The 20,103-nt window shown below is 36.2% G+C and overlaps 1 protein-coding gene across 4 annotated transcripts in view; it reads left to right on the top strand.

Annotated features, from left to right (window-relative positions):
• DMD (dystrophin) overlaps positions 1-20,103 on the top strand; it is a 1,739,631-nt gene that overhangs the window by 1,556,389 nt on the left and 163,139 nt on the right. The gene's annotated exons all lie outside the window — the stretch shown is intronic.

Below are 20,103 nucleotides of genomic sequence, written 5' to 3'. Positions count from 1 at the left end.
TGAGCGTCTGCTCTTTGGAAGGTTCTGTGCTGGTAGTGATGGTGCTAAGATAAAAAAGACCCTGCGCCTGCCTGCAGATGTTCAGAGTAGAAGAGCAGCTATTATGTAAGGAAGGTGGTGTGATGAAAAAACCCAGTGAGGGTGGTGGGGAGAGAGTCCAGATGAGAGCAGTGAAGTATAACTTGTCTTAGCCAGAACACTTTGAGGCTTGGTATTTGGCAAATCCCTCCTTGGGAGGTAATTTTGAGTTGGCTGCATGGTGGGCTAGATGAGGCTGTGATAATGGTGAGCAGGGGCCAGACCCTCAGATGGTGGGCCTCAGAGTTGAGAGGCTAAGCCTGAAATGAGAAACTGCCCTGAACAGTTACCTTGGGATTGTGAGTAAACCAGAGAGAATCTCCGCCTGGAGAAAGAATAGAAGGGGTCCAGTGCTTTTGCCCCGGTGCAGGTGGACACAGTGCACCAACAAACCAGGTGTTTTATGCATATTGTCGCCTTTGTGGCGGGATGCTGAGAAGCCCCTGTGCTGGCACTCTGTGCCCTGAGCTGGAGGAGCCCCAGCCCGCTCCGTTAATTAGTTATCGGGGTTTTTTAATTGGAGGATAATGGCTTTACGATGTTGTGTTAGTTTCTGCTGTGCAACGAAGTGAATCAGCTGTACGTATACACATGTCCCCTCCCTGCTGGACTTCCCCCCACCCACCTAGGTGGTCACAGAGCACCAAGCTGAGCTCCCTGTGCTGTGCAGCAGGTTCCCACTAGCTAGCTATTTGACACATGGTAGTGTATATAGGTCAACCCTAATCTCCCAATTCATCCCACCCTCCCCTTCTCCCCCGTGTCCACACGTCCGTCCTCTCTGTCTGCGTCTCCGTTCCTGCCCTTTGGATTGTTTTTCTCATACCCAGAACACATGCTTCTGAGTATGCTTAACACTTTGGCTTCTGCTTTCAAGCTTTAGGTAATACAAATGAATCTATTACATCATGAACATTAAATTTCTCTTGTAAGTTTATTCTCAATATTCAAAACGAAGAGTTTCTTGGGTTTTTTTTTTTTGGCTGGTATATAGGTCTTAATTTATTTTAGCACATTTCCCCCTGAATAGAGCAGCCAAAAAAATTTGAATCAATTGCGTTTATTACCAATACATAATACTAATTCACACACTCTAGAAGTATACTGAAAGCTAACTCACAGTGTCTCTTACAAACACAGACAAATAGTCAATTTCAAGTACACTCTACTGAAACACACATGCACACGGGACGCTTTAAGAGCATCTCCTATATCAACACTGTTCAGTCAACACTACCTCACTCGGCACAGGAATTTTACATTTGAGTTCTATTTAAGCAAATAGATTCAACATGCCATAAACCAGATAATTCTTACCTTTCTTCAGTGATCATTTTCTGCTATTATCATTCAAGGGATCGGGTCTTCTCCTCCAAAGACCCTAGGATTGAAACCTTGCCCTTTAACTTACCTCTGATAGCACACTTCTATAATGTGTCATCAGTCTGGTATCTACAGTCAGCTAATAAGACTACAGAAATGGGTTTACTCAAGTGTGAAGAGATAAAATCATGAAATGTAAGAAGAAGAAAGAATCTTAGAGATTATCCAACCCAAATTTTTCACCTTATAGATAAGAAAACGGAAGTCCAAAGGAGAAAGTAATTTTGGTAAGGTGGCTAAAACTGGCCTAGAAAACTAGATCTGATGAGACCTGGTCCCATGGTACTTCTACAAAGCCATGGTTGTTGGAATAGAAGGCATATGGTTGTGCAAGTAGGAAATTTACAGGTAGTCCCATGTGTTTGTATAGTACTTTCTAAAACCCTTTCACATCTGTTACCCCATTTGATTCTTGCAATGTCCCGTGAAGGGTCTGAATAGCATATATGCTTATCCTCATTTTTCCTCAGCTGTGGAAACTGAGGCTCTAAGATGTTTTGATTTACCTAAGATCACTGACTGTGGAGTAAAAGGTGGAATGTAAGTCATTTTTCTCTAAGCTGAGGGCTTGTACTGTGGTGCCATGTTGTTGACTCATTCCTCCTGATAAGCAATACAAGGGGAAAATGTTGATAATCATGTCTCTCTTTCATCCCCAGGCCAGACATTCCAACTTTCACCTAAGCTTTGAAAAATATTATGTTCTTTCTTTAGCTAGCTTGTTTAACCATTTGTTTGAGGGTCAGAACTGTGCTTTATGTAGTCACTTAACTGATATGACCGTTTGAGATCTACCCCAGACTGCCACCAACCCCTTAAAACCCTGCCCTGTGTCTCACTCTGTAACCTAAACAGTCCTGTCCTACATACATCTTAAAAGCAGCAAGCATGGGGAAATTTTTGATCTCCATATAATACAGAGGCAGGTATAAAATATGGCTATGGAAAACAACCAGCAGGTGAGGCTATGACACTGTGATTTTAATCTAAGCCTTATTACTACACTAAAGTATTTTACTTCAATAAATGGATCCAAAAATATGGTGTAGTTTTTCCTAAATGCTGTCATAACAACAGCAAATCATTAGGCTGTACTGTTTGAGTAATATGTTGTGTTCAATGAATTGTTTTCAAGGGCATTTTCAAACAAGTTGTTTAAATCAGATTTTTTTTTTAACTTGAAGAATAACACATTCAGAAAGAGTACAAAAATGATAAGTGTTCAGCGCAATGCAATCATCACAAAATGAACACACTCATGTTTACCATCTAGAACAATGAATAAAACATTATCAATATCCCAAAAAGAGACTATCTATCTATCTATCTATCTATCTATCTATCTATCATCTACCTATCCAAATATCTATCTAAGAAAGAGAAAGAGAGAGAGAGAATAGAAGCAAATATGGTGAATGGTTGATGGGTATTCTTTTAACTTTTTGGTAGGTTTGAAAATTTCAAAATAAAAACGTTGGAGAGAAAGATAATACATTACTAATACCTCAGAAACTACCACTTCTCCCCTGTGCCCTCTCCCAAACACTACTCCTCCCTTATCCTAAAGGTAACCACTACCCTGTGTTTTTACTACCATGGTTTAGTTTTGCCTGTTTTTCAACTCTATAAAAATGGAATCATACAGTTTATAAACTTTTGTGTCTGTGACTCAACATTTTGTTTATGAGATGAACCCACATTGTTGCATGTAGCTGCCATTCATTTTCATTGCTATATGATATCCTGTTATAAAAATATACCATAATTTATTTATCTATTCTATTGCTAATAGACATTTTGGTTCTTTTCCAGTTTGGAGACATTATGAATAAGGCTTCTATGAACATTCTTTTTTTAAAAAATATTTATTTATTTATTTAGCTGTGCCGGGTCTTAGTTGCGGCACGTGGGATCTTCGTTGCAGCACGCGAGATCTTTAGTTTCAGCATGCAGTGTCTTTAGTTGCGGCACGTGGGATCTAGTTCCCTGACCAGGGATCGAACCCAGGCCCCCTGCATTGGGAGCTCGGAGTCTTAGCCACTGGACCACCAGGGAAGTCCCTCTATGAACATTCTTTTATGTGTTTTTTGGTGCACATGTGCATAGATTTATGTTGGGTATATATCTGGAAGCATGAGGGTGTGCATATGCTGAGCTTCAGTAGATACTTCCAAACACTTTTCCAAAGTGGTTGTACCAGCTTACACTCCCACTAGCCATACATGAAGTACTTGCTTCACATCTCAACAATACTTGATATAGTCAGTCTTTAAAATTTTAGCCATTGCAATAAGTGTGTAGTAGAGTCTCAATTGATTTTAATTTGCATTCCTCTGGTTACTTATGGGATTGAATATTTTTACATGTATTCTTGGCCATTTTGGGTATCCTCTTGTGTGAAGTATCTATTCAGTCACTTGCCTACTTTTTTATTGGTTCATCCCTCTTTTTATTATTGATTTGTAGGAGTTTTTTATTTAACATATTCTGAGTTACAGCCCTTTGTAAACTATATGTGTCACAAATATCTTCTCTCATTGTATAGCTTCCTTTTTAATTCTCTTAATTGTGTCTTTTGATGTATAGATCTTTCCAATACATAACTTTTTCTTTATAGTTAATTATTTTTGTGTGCTATTTAAGGAATCTTTGCCTAACCCAATATCATGAATATTTTCTCTTACCTTGTCTTCTAGAAACCTTATTTTTTTATCTTTCATATTTAGATATATAGTCCACTTGGAGTTGTTTTCTTGTGTGTGTCACTTTTGAGATAGGAGTTGTTTCATTTTTTACAGCATAGGTATCCACCTGGCCCAGCACCACTTCCATTCTTGAAATAATCCCAGCTTGGTTGTGATGTATGACTCTAAACATTCATTTTTGGATTTGATTTGCTAATATTTTGTTTAGGATTATTGCATCCATGTTCATTAGCGATATTGGTCTGTAATTCTTCTCAAGCTTCGGTATCAGGATGATTCTAGTCTCATAAAAGGAAGTAAGGAAGTACTGCCTCTTCTCTGGAAGAGTTTATGTAAGATTGGTATTTCTGCCTGTGATGTGATCTGGTCCTGAAGTTTTCCGCAAGGGAAACTTTATAATTACAGAGTCAATTTCTTAAATATTATAGGGCTATTCCAATTTTCATTTTCTTCATGTATCAGTGTTAGTTAACTTAAAGCAGATTAAGATACCCTAAGATTGCTATGGTCAAGTCTTGCTGCTCTAACCAGAGCCTGCAAATTTAAATGCCAACTGAGGCTAGCTTGCTAATGTAAATGAGCAAGGCTGGCCAAGTGTAAGGTAATCAGAACTGGTGGGGACTACAGAGTGCATGCCCCTTTACAGAGTGGTGAATGTCAGCTCCAGCCAATTATTACCATGTAAGAAAGGGAGTCCAGTATAGCCAAATGATTCCCTTTAAATGAGAAGTCAGAAATTTAGATCACTCTTAAAAAATCTCTGAACAGTTAAGTGTTGAGTAATTCACACAAACAAACAAAAAACTGTATGGACTCAACAAAATGTGTACATGTCAAATATAGCCCAAAGATTGCTAGTTTGCAACTTTTACTCCAAACTAATAAAAAAGCACAATAGCACAGATATAATTTTAATTTTTAAATAATAAAATTCATTTCTGTTTGACATTTATTTTAACTCACATTTGAATATGAGTTTGTTAGTTTATCATTTACTGATAAATGATAAATAAATGATACCATATATTTTTTAAGTTTCGATTTTAAAACACCCAAGTCTGTGAACAGCTAGAATATTTTCATTTACTCTCATGCTTTTATATTTGCTTTTCCCTAAATCTTATTTTGATGAGAAACTTAGTATTTTTTTTTCTTCCAGTTTTATTGAGATATAATTGACATATAGCACTGTATAGTTTAAAGTGTACAGCATGCTGATTTGACTTGCATGCATCATGAAATGATTATCACAGTAAGTTTAGTGAACAGCCATCATCTCATACAGATATAAAATTAAATAAATAGAAAAAAATTTTTCCTTGTGATGAGAACTCTTAAAATTTACTCTCTTAACAGCACGTTAATTGTATTTATCATGTAGTACATTACATTCCTAGTACTTACTTTACTTGTAACTGTAAGTTTGTACTTTTTAATTTTTATTTTATGTTGGAGTATAGTTGATTAACAATGTTGTGTTAGTTTCAGGTGTACAGCAAAGTGATTCAGTTATACATATACACGTATCTGTTCTTTTTCAGATTATTTTCCCATTTAGGTTATTACAGAATATTCAGCAGAGTTTCGTATGCTATACAGTAGGTCCTTGTTGGTTATCTATTTTAAATATAGCAGTGTGTACATGTCAGTCCCAAACTCCCAATTTATCCCTCCCCCCCACCTTTCCCCTTTGGTGACCATAAGTTTGTTTTCTAAGTCTGTGAGTCTGAAGAAACTTAGTATTTTTTGGATTTTTCAAAGGACTGATTTGTAGAAGTCAGTTTTACAATCGTCTAGATCATAGTCTACCTTTTCTCAAGTAAAGCTGGCTAGTCTCATTTTAGGTTATTGGTTTTTTTGCCTAGTTACATTTCAAGGTTTTATATGGTGAAGGAATCTCAGATTCCTTTTAATTTTTTCAGGGAATTGAGATTACTTTTGATTAAGATCTGTAGATCAGTTACTTAGGATAGAAGCATCATGAATGAAAAACTATCCATAGGAACACCTTTCTAAAAGTATTGTTTTCATTTGTTCAACAAGTATTTATAGCCACTGTACTAGGCAAGTGGAGACCACAAAAATGCATAGAGACTGCTGTGACTGTGTTTTATAGTCTTGTAGTATAATGACATATATGTAAGTATAAAATAGTACACTAAAAATATAAGAACTTTGAATAATCAAACCATTTTCAAATTGTATTTATTTGACATACAACAGTTCATGTATTTGGAGAAACAGTATGTGTCTAAGGTAATTTTTCAGCTAATTTCAGGACTAGGTATTATCTCATTATTACCACCATTACCAAAGACATTACCTATCTATCTGTACTTCTAGGGAAAATTCAAGAAATTAGAATAAAAGAAAAATAGTTAAATAATTGAAAATAAAATAATAAGTGACAATATTATAAGTTAAGTAGTGTTTTTATATAATTCACTAAACTAAAAATCAAATAATCATTTAATTTTCTAGTTTATAAATTACCCTGTATATATTATCTCATTAAATCTTAAAAAAACACTGTAAGGTATGTAGGATAGGTTGCACTGTCCTCATTTTTTTGTCAACAATACTGATATTTAAAGAGATTATGTGAGGTCTTAGTCTGCTTGGCTGCTGTAACAAAATACCATAGACTGGATACCTTCTAAACAACAGAAATTTATTGCTTTCAGTTCTGGGGGCTGGAAGTCTGAGATTAGGGTGCCAGCATGCCAGGTGAGGGCTCTTTTCCAGGTTGCAGATTTGTGATTGTGTCCTCACAAGAAGGAAGGGGCTAGGGAGCTCTGTGGGGGTCTCTTTTATAAGAACATGAAGTAGTCTAAAAGTATCATTTTATTCAGAAAGAGAATGTTTATGAGGGAAACATTTGGTATTTTATTTCAAATATCAGTAGAGACAAAAATGCATCTGATTATGACAGCAGATAAATGGAAGGTATCTCAAATTAATAAAGGAAAAAGTGGGAAAAAAGTTACATATATATAAAATATATATAACATATAATATATATAGAATATATAATTATATAAAATATATAAGTATAATAACAATACTCATAATAACCCCAAATCCGCATATCTATCAATGGTCCAATGTATAAATAGAGTGAATGAAACTTGAGGGTGAATGAAGGAACTACTGTTATACACAACTACATTGGACAAATCTTACAAATAGATTGAGGGAAAGGAATACACAATATATAATCCCATTTACAAAAATTTTAAAGACAGATAAAACTAATCTGTGGTGTTTGTAGTCAGGATAATAGTTACCTTTGAGGAAGAGGGAGGGACTAATTATGGGAGGGATGTAAGCAGGACTTCTGGGTTGCTGGTGGTGATTCATTTCTTAATTTGGGGGTGGTTATAAGAGTTTGCTCACTGTGGTATAATTCATTGATCTTTACATTTAAATTTGTGCACTTTCTGTATGTGTATCGTTTAATAAAAACATTTTTTAAAGTGCTAAAAAAAATTAAACAGAAAAATAAATGAGAAAACAGCCCAATTTTTTAAAATATGCAGACACTTCATCAAAGAAGATATACAAATGGTAAATAGTACATAAGGGATACTCAATATCATTACTCAGTTAGGAAATGCAAATTAAAACCACAAAGAGATAAAATAGCTAACATGCCAAGTGTTCACGAGGATGCAGAGGAATTGGAACTCTCATACACAGGAAAAAGAACTCTTGTTTTGGTGAGGACATAAAATGGTGTAACTCTTTGGAAAGCATTGTGATAGTTTATTCGTTAGGCATACAACTAGCACGTGATCCAGCCACTGCACTTCTAGCTTTACACCCAAGAGAAGAGAAAATATATATCCATACAAAGACTTGTACACACATGTTCGTAGTAGCTTTATTTGTAATAGCCCAAAGCTACAAACAACAAAAAATAAATAAATAATAGGAACACAAGTCCCATTGATAAAGGGCTCCACCCTTATGACCTAATCCCCTCCCAAAGGCCCCATCTACTAATACCATCACCTTTTTCGGGGGGGTTAGGATTGCAACATATGAATTTTAGGGAGACAAACATTCAGACCACAGCAGTGATTTTTTCCAACACCACACAGTGTTAGAGCCTAGGTTCCAGCATTTTCTAACTCAAGTCTGGAAATCTCTGTCATTTCATGTAAGACACTTCAAAGGTTCATAGAGGAGATGGCTGAGTGGGCTCAGGCCTGGTCTTCAAACTTTCACATGTTTTTCTGTTAATCTTTTTTTAAGTGTTTTGTGAAGCAAATTGATAACTGAAACATAACTTTAAAGGGTCTATTTACTTTTTAAATTCAATATAGAACCAACAAAAATTAGAATTTATTCTCCATTTAAAACTATCTAAACAACCAAATAAACACAGCTATATCTGTATTGTCAGTTATAATGAACATTTTTTTTAAAATTTTTGACTGCATTGTGTCTTCATTGCTGCGCACGGGCTTTGTCTAGTTGCGGCGAGCGGGGGCTACTCTTCCTTGCGCTGCGCGGGCTTCTCATTGCGGTGCCTTCTCTTGTTGCGGAGCACGGTCTCTAGGCACGTGGGCTTCAGTAGTTGTGGCACACGGGCTCAGCAGTTGTGGCTCGCGGGTTCTAGAGCACAGGCTCAGTAGCTGTGGCGCACGGGCTTAGTTGCTCCACGGCATGTGGGATTTTCCCAGACCAGGGCTCGAACCTGTGTCCCCTGCATTGGCAGGCGGACTCTTAACCACTGCGCCACCAGCGAAGTCCTAAACATTTAATTATAATTGCGTATCAGAATGGTAACATTTTATGACCTCATATTTCTTTAAGAAAAGCAAAAAAGTTTATAGAGAATGTTAGTACTAGTTATACATCCAAAAGTCCTACAAATAAGATTTTGGAATTTTCTATTATTTATTTATTTTAGATCTTGGACTAATTGAATAAATTAGAACAGCACAAATTTAATTACACTGGTAGGAATCTTTCCTCCAAAGTTGGCAGCTGTCAGTTATTCTTAGCATTTTGGACAGGATTCAATGTAATAAAATCACCTGTTATTTCTGATAAAATGGGCAAAGCACACATAAAATCTCTTGGTTTGTCTTAATGTCTCTGTGGCAAAAAATTGACGACACTATTGAGTTCCTTTGTCCTTTCCAGGCAAAAGCGACCTCTATATGGCTCTGTAAGTCTTCAATTCAGGGGTATAACCGTTATCTTAATGGGATTGTACTTGATTATCTGATAAATTGTTGGCAACCTACCCACATTACTTCCTTTAACTGACATAAAATTCACTCAGTTGACCAGCTTTATCTTACAAGTAGTGAAGGGAAAGGCTTTCTTACTCCTGTATGCACCTGGATTTCAAGCCTTTGAAAAAGATTGACGATACCAAATGTCCTACCTGCCCTAACTAGATGATACCCACAGACTCAGCTAGTGAAGGAAGTGCTTGTCTAAGGTATACGGCATTTTCTATTTGGAGAGGAACAAAAACACTCTCGTGTTCTTTTGACGTTCTATTCCCTGACTAGTGTCCCAGTTCAAACCATTACACATCTTACTGTCCCACTGCCTCTTAAATCTTGCTCCTTTCCCTTTTTCCTTTGCTTTCACTCCCACTCTTCTTCCAGCTACCCTGAAGCGATCCTTTTCTCTCCCTCAGTCAATTAGCTTACTGACTGACTGATACATCCTTTTTGAATATAGAATCCTAACACTAGTTACCATTTTGAAGACTGCCTGGTTCAGACATTTGTCTATGGGGAAGAATTCTTAATCACTCACTGTCTTTGATTGGAGTATTTGAAGGAGACTTTAACTGGAGGCTTTAAAGCATCAGAAAAGATTCATTGAGAATGACTGAACTCATGCTATGTGAACGGGAATTGTTTACCATTGGCTATATACTTAATTGAAACCTGATTAGGTATAAAAACATATAAGTAAAAAATTTCAATAAACACAAATAAATGAATGTGTATATGACTAAATGCATACCAGGGCATTCTGATCTTAGCTTTCAATTCCTCCTTATCAGGAACTAGAAGATTCGGAAAAAGAGATTTTATCCCAATCCTGCTATAGATTACACTTTTCTCCCAACATCCAGTTTATATTGATCCTCTTCATTGGGCTTTATTCCAGTCTTGAGCCACATACGTTGCTTTCTTCTATCAGAACTTTTAATACTCATTGACGAGAATTCTTGATCTCTCTGCAGTTGCACCAAGTGCAGATTTGAAATAAGGACTCCTCATCAACTTGCTAACGCATGCTGTGTCCAAGATGTTACGCAGAGTGCCTGCTGCCAGTTACATGTCACCTGGAATGTTTTCTCTCTCTCCTGTGTTTCTCTCACTTCCTCTCTCTCTCTCTCTCCCCCCCTCCCCCTCCACCCCCCCCCCCCACCTTTCCCGCCTCGTTCCCTCTTCCCTTCTTCTACCTTTTACCTTGCATTGTGGGAGTAGAAAAATTCTATTCTCAGTTACCTCAGACAGATAAACTTTCAGATTAGAGTCTAATGAAAAAAAAAAAGCTATTCCATTATACAGGTGTACAGATGTCCTAATATCAGGAAACCTCCTGTATAATAGTCTTATGCTGATCTTCCTCTTTATGTGCAATCTGTATGGGCTACACTTACACATGGTAGGCATCCCATAAGTATTAGTTGGTTTAATACACAGACTTCCTAGGCATTGGTTTGTGCTAAAATGTATTGTTCAAATAAAAGCATTCCAGTACAAATTGAACAAAGAAAGAGAGGTCCTGATTGAACACAGAGAAACATTGATTCTCAAATATTAATGTGCATAAGAGTCGTCTGAGAATCTTGTTAAAAATCCAGATTCTGACTCAGTAAGTCTAGAGTGAGATCTGAGATTCTGTGTTTCTAATAATCTCTTTGGTGCCGCCGCCGCCGCCGCCGCCGCCGCCGCTGGTGGTGGTCTATGAACCACACTTTGAACAGCAAGGCAGTAGATTATTTTTGACTTACCCATTCACTTGTTCCATCATACCTCTCAAAACAGATTTCTGACTTTAAAACAGTTTAGAGCACCAAATAAATATTGTCATGTGCCTCATTTTTCAACATACCATCTTGAATCAAAATCATTTGATAAACTTTCCAGGTGTGCATATCTATTGTCATTTTAAATAGGTTCCAGTGAAATGATGATACCTAAGTAGAAGTATAGGGATAAATGACTTTTAATAATTTGGTTTTTGTTTAGAATTTATGCTTCTACTGCCTTTTGAAAGAATTTGTGAGGCTTAAATATAAGAGCACAAGATGAGGCAGTGACAGGAAAGCCCAAGTGCATCTGACATCCTAGCTTATCAGGTCTAGAAGACAACCTCTGTTACTTGGTAGCAAGCTGGTGGGGAAGATTGGTGTTCAAAGCTGTGTTTTCCCTAAGGCAAAACAGCATCAAAATATATAAAGCTCTTTACTTCTGGCATGAGTGATAAAGATGCAGAACTGAGAAGCAGGTGAAAAAACTTAGCTTATGCTTCTAAAGGCTAATTTTATATGTGTTCTTGTCCAGCTATTCTTGGTAGGTCCAGCTGCTAGTTGAACAGGACAGGTGGTAATCCCTGTTCAGTGGCTCATTATCACCCAGAGGCTTTGATGTGGCTAATACATAATCAATCAGGTTCTGAATTTTAATATTCTTCCTATTTTCATTTCATTTGTTTTACCTGAATTTATTTTCCAAAGTCCCAATATGATTTTGTTTTTTAATAAGATTATTTTTGATCATTTATTTATTTTGACATAACTAGGCTCATGATACACCAGCTGGAGTTTATTATGCCCCTGAATCATAAACTTTTTTTCTTCCTTCTTTATCTCCTTACAAGATCCAAACTGCAAAACCTAAGGATAAAGTTTTAATTTGGGAAGCACAAAAGACTGAAGCCATTTTAGAGGAGAGCATTGATGAAAATCAATATCTAAAAGCCTCAGTTTAAGACTGTAAGCACCATAGTTTATGCTTCTTTTCTAGTCTCTCCAGAGTTGTGATGTGCATAAATTAACACTAAGAAACAAACAAAAAAATCCCAAATGTGAAAAGTTAACTCCTTTTAACTAGTCATATATTCTGTAGTGCATATGTGATCATTATTTAGAAAGGTAGCAATTGAGGTATTTTCCAATATTTTCTCCATTTGTTAAATTATTTTGTGCTTATATAACTATATATTTATTATGTATGTTGGTGTATGTGTGTATCTCCCTGTATATCCCTTAGAGATATAATTCTAAGGTTGAAAGAACCAGCTGAAATTTTTGTCTCTTTACTCACAAGTACCTATGTATTTAAGAATTTTGCTTCTTTTTACACAAATGGTAAATATCTCAAGTTGGCATAACTCTTCTTTAATGCCCTAAAAAGAGCAAAAAAGTTTATATTATCCCACTGGTATGCTCTGAGAGCATTAGATTTGTTTGTAGGGAAAAAAACCCAAGTTATAATAAAGTTTTTAAAAATTATTGACAGTAGTTTAATTTATATTAGCTTTTCCCACTTCCTTGTTATCTCAGAATAGCACCTCCATGGACAATGGAATGGTCCTAACAGCCTAAATATGGTGAGCTTTAAAAGCAGATGGCTTGGGGCCATTCTGCTTATTATATCATTGCTTTCAATAGCATAACTGTTCTTCTCCAATGGCCCTCTTTGTTTTTTGCTTCATTACTGGCACATTTCTTTAATATGTAATCTATAACATTAACATGAAAATGGCTCTCAAATACTATTACTTTCTCCATCTGTGACCCAGTACTGTGGATCATCATCTAATGATCGTTCTTATTGCAGATGGCTCTCTTTAAATGCTCCAGAATAGCATTTTAAAGACATTGAGGGTGCTTCCTACGTAGATTGACAGTCTGAATGATTTAATATCTAAAACCTTGGGTCTACACAATGTGTGATAAATGACTGGAAATGCAAAGCACCAGTCAATTCCAAAGCAAGGTGTAAGAGGGACAGGAGGAGAGTGATTAAAAAAGAGTGTGTGTGTGTGTGTGTGTGTGTGTGTGTGTGTGTGTGTGTGATTAGTATTATCTTTAAGGGGAATTGGAATGGGAAGAACAGAACTTAATCATAAGAAACAGTTCTTTATTGTACTTCTTGAGGAAGGAGTTTACATTTCCTTTCTGACACTTCACCATGGCAGTGATAGGAAAGGAATGATAACCAGACTGAGAGTTGAGTTCTCTATGGCTCAACATATACTTAATTTCTAGGCTGAGCTTCCGGACTCCCGAGCTCCACGGAGCCTCTTTAGTTGGTTCTTTTTTTTCCTCTTTCTCAGGCTCCTATCACCAAGAATTCTTTGTCTTCATGACTTTCTTTCTCCTCTCTATTCTTCCTGCAAATGCAGATCCTTACTGGGAAGTATCAATAAAATATCTGGGTTGGAGCCAGAAGTATTGCTAGTAATGCCCGCATATATCAGCTATTTCCCCAGTTGAAACGCCACCACGCATGTCGTCAGCATGGCCACCTCGTGGCCAGCCATTGCGTTGGGGAGGAAAGGCGTTATGAGTCTGCTGACAATACTCTCATTCCTAGATGAGGTCAAAAACAATATTTTCTTTATCTGCTTGATATTTTCATTTTCTTTTCTCTCTCTGAAGATAAGCTCTTCACAAAAACTAGCCCACATGTTTTATCATTCTCAACATAACATTTGTGGCCCTTAACATTACTCTCAAATCAGAGAATAAATAGTGACTAAGATGAAAAGTAGACCAGGCCAGAGCAGTTACGAGGACCAAATTAAGTGTGAGTTTTTATGACAATACAAAACTTTCGTAATTACTATTTTAACAAGTTGGTGGCACTTGCCTCAGAGAGCTAACCTCAGAAAAGAAAGAAACCTCCTGGCCTTAAAGTGTAATTTTTCGAAACCATAATTTAATTCAGTAGGGTTGGCAATATTTTAGGCTTTCCTCACCATTCGGAAACTATGTCTGAATTTGTATCTTAGATTTAAATTTGCCAGGTTGAAAAGATACATATAAATATAAACCCCATCTGTGAAAACATAACCATTTTCATTCCTCTGAAGGTTTTTTTGTTGTTGGATTTCAACTGTTGTACTTTTGTTCATTTTTATGTAAAAAGTGAAATTTAGGCACAACTTAGTCAAACTCTGTTGGCTCTTTCACGAAGAAATTTCACCTAAAGTTTGATTAAATTCATTATTATTAAAGTTTGTTGAAGTTTATTTTAGTTAGAAGAGTTGAAAAACACAAGTTGATAGATTCATATAGAAAGTTATGAAATTTAAAAAGAAAAACCAGTAGTGGATGAATTTTATTCAGAATTATTTATGGCTATTTTGTATTTCTGTCTTCATTTTCAGAATAATGCATGTTATTACTAAATTTGGAAATATTCTAAAATTGGAAATCAGACTCCAGTTGATTCAAAACATGACCTTTTTTTCACATCAGTCTTTTTAAAATAATGGTTGAAATGCATTCAGTTCATACCCTTGCACTTAATCCTCATGCATGGTCTTTCTTGTTTTTCCCTACCTCTCCTTTAACTGTCCTTTACAAAGATGAGAAGTTTTCTTCCCGACACAAAATTCCCTTGATTATATATTAGAAAGAACTGACACTTTGTAGCAAGGTTTAGGAAAAGCTAACATAAGTAGAGCTTCTGTGAAATCTGTTTTACCAAAAAATATTGGATTTACTGCTGATAAATAATGGAATTTATTTTAACCATTTGCATTTTCTCTTCATTGAACCTCATGAACGACTGTTAGTTTTAGGTGGCACATTTATTTTTGCCATGGGTAAAGATGCTTCTTCAGTAAAATGTTCACTTATAGCATTCAGAATCTTGAAATATAACCAATGTCATCAAAGGGTAGAAGAGTAGAGACAAGGGGAGGATCAACCACTTTTCCCCTCAGTGAATGATCTACTGTCAAGTTCTACGATCACATTTCATGTATAAAGAGAGCATTGAGCGAAGTCTATGTTTTGCATACATGTCTTTACATTTAATTATAATTGTAAATATATTTACAATATGAATATAAATATATGCCAACTATTTAGCTCTAGTTAAAATCTGCCAAAATATAGGGAGGCTTGTGGGTGATGCAAATTGGAGATTTGCATAGATTTAGGGTACAATTTCAGAAAAGTAAATAAACATTATTTTGCTCTATAACTAAAAGATGCTAGGTATATTACCTTGTTTACTCACCAAACAAAAAGCAATCATCAGAAAACAACGAAACATCTCAGCTAACCTTCTTAACCCTTCCACTGCCATTGCCATGACTCATTAGTCAGAAATAGAGAATCACTTCTTTACTGAAGGACATAAATTCATTAGAGGGCCACAGATGAATAAAGAACAACTAAATACAGTCTGAAACATTTAAATCACTTGTTTTTAGGAAACTATCCTGGCTTTTAAAATGACATAAATCCAGATGAATTGGGAGATTGGGATTGACACATAGACAATCACTAATATGTATAAAATAGATAACTAATAAAAAAATAAAATAAAATGACATAAATCCAACCAAAATTTATTCAAGTTTAATGGGAACAGGATTCTTTTCTAGACTATCACAGAGGCAGTCTCAACTCATGGTGGTTTCATTGTAAAATAAATAAAATCAATTCAGAGGCCACATCTGATTTGCTGGAAGTGCTGTCATGTGATTCTAATGTCTAACCTCTATTTGGGTACATAGCCCCTCGTTCTACTCAGCAGGAATGTGTTCTTTTTACCTAATACCAATTAAAACCTTACTCCTCCTCCCATGGAAAGAGCTACTGGTGGTAGTCTTGGAGAAAACATGGGAGAGGATTGGTGATGTCATATAAGGAGATCAGAAAGCATTATTTTGACATTTAAAAAGTAAAGAGAAGATGAATTTTTTCCTTTTTTTAAAAATTTATTTTACTAAAGTATAGTTGATTTACAATGTTGTGTTAGTTTATGCTGTACAACAAAGTAATTCAGTTATACATATATATAATTTTTCATATTCTTTTCCATTATGGTTTATTACAGGACATTGAATATAGTTCCCTGTGCTATACAGTAGGACCTTGTTGTTTATCCATCATATATATAATAGGTTACCTCTGCTAATCCCAAACTCCCAATCCATCACTCCCCCACCTCCCCCTTCCCCTTGGCAACCACAAGTCTGTGTGCTATGTCTGTGAGTCTGTTTCTGTTTCATGGATAAGTTCATTTGTATCATATTTTAGATTCCACATATAAGTGATATCATATGGTATTTGTCTTTCTCCTTCTGACTTACTTCATTTAGTATAATAGTCTCTAGGTCCATCCATGTTGCTGCAAATGGCATTATTTCATTCTTTTTTATAGCTGAGTAGTATTCCATTGTATATATATCACATCTTCTTTATCCATTCATCTGTCAGTGGACATTTAGGTTGTTTTCATGTCTTGGCTATTGTAAATAGTGCTGCTGTGAACATAGGGGTGCATGTATGTTTTTGAATTATAGTTTTGTCCAGATATATGCCCAGGAGTAAGATTGCTGGATCATATCGTAGCTCTATTTTTAGCTTTTTGAGGAACTGCCATAGTGTTTTCCATAGTGGCTGCACCAATTTACATTCCCACCAACAGTGTAGAAAGGTTCCCTTTTCTCCACACCCTCTCCAGCATTTGTTGTTTGTAGACTTTTTCAGGATTGCCATTCTGACCGGTGTGAGGTGGTACCTGACTGTAGTTTTTTTTGGTGGTGTTGTTGTTTTTTATAAATTTATTTATTTATTTTTGGCTGTGTTGGGTCTTCGTTTCTGTGCGAGGGCTTCCTCTAGTTGTGGCAAGTGGGGGCCACTCTTCATCGCGGTGTGCGGGCCTCTCACTGTCGCGGCCTCTCTTGTCGCGGAGCACAGGCTCCAGACGCGCAGGCTCAGTAGTTGTGGCTCACGGGCCTAGCTGCTCCACGGCATGTGGGATCTTCCCAGACCAGGGCTCGAACCCGTGTCCCCTGCATTGGCAGGCAGATTCTCAACCACTGCGCCACCAGGGAAGCCCCTGATTGTAGTTTTGATTTGCATTAAAAGAAGATGAATTTTTAAAATTGCAAACCAATCAGCTTGATGTTGACAAGCAATAAAATCCTAGAAAATGACATTGAAGTGATGAATAATGGGTACTTAGAAGAATATGCTCCCGGGAGTCAGCATGATATCCTCAAAATGTGTCATGCCACATTCACTTCATTTCCATTTTTATTATGGCTACTCAATGGTTAGATGAGAGGACTATTATAGACAGTGTATATTATGATTTTACACCACATTTTTCAAGTTCTCTTTTGAGGATCTTGGGAACAAAATAAAGAACAGTGGGCTGGGTAATAGGGTGAATTTGCAGCTGATAAAGACATCCAAAGAATGTCAATTGGTAGATCAGGGTTAACATGCAATAGAATCTCTATCCTTGGACCTGTATTTTAGATAGCCATGCCTTTGCACATGGCTATTTCTTCTTCCATCAACTTTTCTTCCACAGTCTCAGCCCTCTACCTGAAGACCTCAGTTAGTCAATTTTACCCATGCACCACTACCTCTGTGAACCCTCCTTTGGCTGTATTCAATGAGCACAGCTTTTCACCAGCACTTATCTAACTAAATTGTGATTGCTTGTTTATACGTATGTTTCCTGCTCTAGTCTATGAATGCCAAGAAGATAAGGACCATTTTGATCCATTGTGGTCTCTTTGCTACCTAATATAACTGAATCCACAATAGGTACTCAGTTATTGATGGAATGATTGTAGATAATAGTTATATTGATTAATAAAATTTGAAATTGACAAAAGTTGTTAATACTTTATATGATAAATATATCAAAATTCTAATCGATTTACATCAGAGAGATAATTTCTTATTACAAGATGAAATATGAAAGCATGTTTAAATAAGACATAAAGCTCACATTTAGACTCAGTAATCAATTTAGAAACGCAGGAGGAAAGAGAGCTTAATTAATATCAGATTGTGTTTTAAAAACCCTTGGGTTTTTAGTAATCCACAAATTCAGTATGACAAAAAGTTTGATGGCATGTACAAAACTAAAATGCTACAACAGTTGTAGATGGCATTAATAGGACAAAAAAGGATGTAAGCGTACCACTTAACTCAGTTCTGGATATCACATTTTAAATGGATCTTGTTTCTTAAAGTGTCACCAGAATAGCCAAGGGTCTATAGGCTGTATTATATAAGGCTAAAAAAAATAGAGGTAAATACAGGTATTTAGATTTAGCTTAGAGAGAAGTGGTATTAAGGAGACTGCAGTAGGGGGCCTCAAATATTTAGAAGGTTAGAGGAAATGTGTTTTATTGCATTTTGGTTGGTGTTTTGTTGTTTGGTTTTGTTTGTTTGTATCTTTCCTCATTTTATTTTTTCCTGTTTTGCCCTAAGAAAAGATTCAAGTACATATGTGGAAGTTACAAGAAAGCAAATTTTTCGTAAATATTAAAGAAAATTTTGGAACTGAGCTACCAAAACACAGAAACTACTGCCTTAAAAAGCAGTAAACTCCTTAAACAGTAGATACTCAGGGCTGAAATGACTGTCTCACCCCTAAAGGCAATTCCCATATTGGATGAGAAGATGTAATTCATTAAGCTTTAAGGTCGCTTCTGAATCTAATGTTTTGATATTTTCAGAATTAATCAGAAGGGACTAACAGCATGACCTGAATCTGTCCTATACTTATATAAACATGCTGTGTAATGCACCTCATTTTTTGTCCAACTGTATACATTTGTGAATGTTAAATTTTATTTTAGGGCAAATGCTTTTTAAAAAAAAAAACTAAAAATCAACTTTATTAAAGGATAATTTACACAGAATAGCCTGCATCCATTTAAAGTGTACAATTTACTGATTTTTGACAGATATATACCCATGAAACCACTGCTACAATCAGAGCACAAAATATTCTCATCCCTCCAAAAGGCTCCTTGTGTTCCTTTGCAGGCCATTCTTCCCTTCACCCCTGGCCCCAGGCAACCACTGGTCTGCTTTCTGTCACTTTAGATTAGTCTGCATTTTTGAGTATTTTATATAAGTGGAATCACTCAGTATTTTTGTGTGGCTGGTTTCTTACACTCAGCATAATGACTTCGAATATCAGTAGTTTGAAAATCAGTAGTTCGTTTCTTTTTAATTGTGTAGTACTTTCTATTGTATGGATATACCACATTTTGTTGATCTGTTCAGCTGCTGGTGGACATTTGGGTTGTTTCCAGTTTGGGGAATATTATGAATAAAGCTGCTAAAAACTGTATACTTGTTCTATTACCTAGCCTTAGGAATCTTAATTTTGAGAAGCACAATACAAAAAGAACTTCAAGTGTTATCTTAGTTAACAAGCACCTAGACGGCAAGTACCAAGGATAAATTGAGCAGATATCAGCTGAGTTATCTGAGAAAGTCTCAGTGTCTAACATTCTTTCTTGGGAGTAGATGTGTATCAGCTATCTTTTGCTGTATAACAAACTACCCCAAAACTTAGTGGCTTACCACAGGGGTCAGCAAACATGTCTATAAAGGACCAGGTAGTAAATATTTCAGGCTTTGTGGGCTACTTATGTACACTTGCATATTATGTTTTTTACAGCTCTTTAAAAATGTAAAAATCATACTTAGGTGGGAGGCTATATGAAAACAGGCCACAGGCCAGATTGGTCTATGAGCCATACTTTGTAGATCCCTTAACACAGCAACTATTTATTTAGCTCACTATTTGATGGATAGACTGGCCCATTTTGGTCCTCTGGACCAGCTACTACAGTGGTCCCCTTTTATCCATGGCAGATACGTTCTGAGACCTCCAGTGGATGCCTGAGATCACGGATAGTACCGAACCCTACATATGCTATG

This window comes from Eschrichtius robustus, chromosome X, assembly GCF_028021215.1.
Source record: "Eschrichtius robustus isolate mEscRob2 chromosome X, mEscRob2.pri, whole genome shotgun sequence".
Classification (NCBI taxonomy): Eukaryota; Metazoa; Chordata; class Mammalia; order Artiodactyla; family Eschrichtiidae; genus Eschrichtius; species Eschrichtius robustus.
Note: the sequence above shows the minus strand (reverse complement) of the source record. Positions and strands in the feature narration are given on the sequence as shown.